The sequence below is a fragment of the Cebus imitator genome, unplaced genomic scaffold (genome assembly GCF_001604975.1).
Source record: "Cebus imitator isolate Cc_AM_T3 unplaced genomic scaffold, Cebus_imitator-1.0 Scaffold388, whole genome shotgun sequence".
In the NCBI taxonomy this organism is placed as follows: Eukaryota; Metazoa; Chordata; class Mammalia; order Primates; family Cebidae; genus Cebus; species Cebus imitator.
In genome coordinates, this window is record NW_016107703.1 from 185,831 (window position 1) to 188,928 (window position 3,098).

The following is a 3,098-nucleotide window of genomic DNA, read 5'->3' on the forward strand; positions in this document are numbered from 1 at the left end:
TTTTTTCTGAGACGGAGTCTTGCTCTGTTGCCCAGGCTGGAGTGCAGCAGTGCAATCTTGGCTCACTGCAACCTCTGCCTCCTGGATTCAAGCGATTCTCCCGTCTCAGCCTCCTGAGTAGCTGGGATTACAGGCTTGCACCACTACTACCCAGCTAATTTTTGTATATTTAGTAGAGACACAATTTCACCATATTGGCCAGGCTGGTCTTGAACTCCTGACCTCAGGTGATCTGCCCACCTCGCCTCCTAAAGTGGTGGGATTACAGGAGTGAGCCACCGCGCCTGGCCCCTTCTCTCCTTTCTCTGAAAACCAGACTTTAGACCTACCACACTCAATGGGAAATAAAGCTACCCCACGGCCACCTGCAGGGACAAACCCACTGTCCCCAACTCCCCCAAATAACTGAGAAAGATGATCTGACTGTTTCTCCTTTGGCCCTGGTATATGGTGCAGGGTTCCCCTGGGTAGCAGTGGAACCCCAGAACCCCACTCTGGACTGGTAGGTTCATCCTAAAACTGCCAGCCCCCATCACTGCTGGGGGAAGTGCCCACCAGATTTAACCTCCTGCTGGCTGCTTCTCCTGCCCTGTCCCCCAAGCCCTGGCCATAGCACTCCTCAAACAGAGGCTACTCTCAGACACCCAGGTGGGTTGACAGGTACCTTGGAAGCTCTGCATGAATGTGACCTTCACCGCCTTGCTGGGTACAGCGTCCAGAAGTGGGAAAGTAACAGGGATCCTGGCTGGTCCGCTGGAAAAAGGAGCATCGTGCAGGTCCCAAATCCTCCACTTTAGAGACACTGGAAAGCCAGACTATTCCCAGGGACCAAGGTGGGCTGGACCCAGACATCAGCATACACATGCGTGCTTAAAGAATCAGAGGTAGTCAGCAGCAGATGAGATAGCCACTTCCGCGAAGACAAGGAATGAGGATTATTTTGTGTGTCTTCAGAGGGCAGAATAGAATCAGCAAAAGCAGATTTGACCTAACCCCAGAAAGACCTTCTCACAGTCAAACCCAACCAACATTAGACTTGGCCACTCCTAGAGATAGTGAGCTCTCTGTCACTGGAGGTATTCAAACAGAGACAGGACAGCTATGGGTCAGGGACATCGTGCAAGGTGAGCACTTGGCCTTCAGGCTCCCTCCAGTTCTCCGGTTGCTGCCATCCTGGGCTGGCTCCAGGGAGAGAGCGTAGTCCTCTGTCTAAACATGATGTTTGCTTCTCTTCATTTCTGTCATGTTCCACCCTACAGTAACAGCTGTTAAGAAATCACATTTGTACATTTTCAGGAGCTCTCTTGAACTTGGAGTGCAAATTAACTTCATGTGACCTGAAATATAAAAGGTCGCCTCTCCCACAAATTAAAAATCTGGGAGATGCTTGCCAAGCTCATGAGTAGATCAGGTTCTGTGGGGACGTCAGCCACGGTCTGATCCAGTCACCATGTCCCCGGCTGCGGCCTCTTCGCCCCCCTCCACCAGCATCAAGGGGGCGTCCATCCTCCCTCTGGGCTCTCCAGGCTTCCAAATGCCCTGAACACCCAGGACTCTGAGAGCTCGCCTTCCTCGCTTCCGGCCAGAGACCCTCATGTCAGAAGCAGGCGGGCATCGCCCAGGGCCTCCAGTCTCCCCCGCCTCACCAGGGGAGGCCCTGCCAGGCCCTGTTCTCCCCACTCACAGTCCCGAAGGTCGGGGGAAACCCTGGCTTCTCCCAGCTCCTGCCCTGTAACTCCCCACCGATTCTCCCAGCTCCCAGGGCCGGACTCCCCTCCAGGCTCTCTAAGGCCCACACCAGTCACAAGTCCCACACATCCGGGATGTCATCAGCCGGGCCTAGCCCTGGGGAAGCTAAATGGGAGCTGAAGGGGTTGACAAGGACACAGCCCAGAGAGGCCAAGCAAATTCTGTGTGGCTGCACAGCCCCTCTGAAGCCTTGCCTGTTGGGAGCCAGCTCTCCTGGGGCCCCGCACCCTGAGTGCCACCGCAGCTGAGCCTCTGAATGCCAGTTCCAGAGCAACCTCCGACCACATCTGCTTCTCACAACCCTCCCAGTGTCGCTCCAGGGACAGGCTGGGCCTCACGACAGCCACCCCTCCTCCCTGCCTGATGAGCATTTTCGGAAGCCCACCCCCACAGACGCTGCCTCCCACCACTCCGCACACCCATGGAACCCCACACACCCTGCCTCCCACCATAAACTGTGGCCGTCACAGGCGGGCTGGGTTCCACCAGAGCCCCTCTCTGGGGTTCCGCATCACCGCAGCCTCACCCTCGTATCCTATGCAACACCCATGGCCTGGGACTTCTGCTCAGCCGAGGACACTCCTATCTTGCTGCAGACCAGAAGTCTGACCCACCCTGGCAGGGCACCACCCCTGCACACCTGCCAGGTCAGGCTTAGCCTGGAGGGCTCCAACCTGGCCCAGTCCAGCTCCCAGGGGCCTTCGCAACACTGGGCTTCTGTGTCTGTGGAGACTCCACACCTGTGCACACACACACACATCTATTGAGATGGTTTGGCTGTGTCCCCACCCAAATCTCATTTTGAGCTGTAGTTTCCATAATAACTACTTATCATGGGAGGGACCCAATGGGAGGTAATTGAATCATGGAGTGGTTACTCCATGCTGTTCTCGTGATAGTGTGTGAGGTCTCACATAATCTGAGAGTCTGATAGTTTCCCTGCTTCACATTGCACTTCGCCTTGCTGCCACCATTTGAAGAAGGATGTGTTTGGTTCCCTTTCCACCATGACTGTAAGTTTCCTGAGGCCTCCTCAGCCATGCTGAACTGTGAGCCATTTAAACATTTTTTTTTTTTTTATTCACAGCCAAATAAACTTTCCTGTAAAAATTACCTAGTCTTGAGCATGTCTTTATTAGCAGCATGAGAACAGACTAACACACCTGTCCACATACACACACCTGTGTACATACACACACCTGTCCACATACACACACTTGTGTACATACACCTGTCCACATACACACACCTGTCCACATACACACACCTGTGCACATACACCTGTGCACATAAACCTGTCCACATACACACACCTGTCCACATACACACACCTGTGCACATAAACCTGT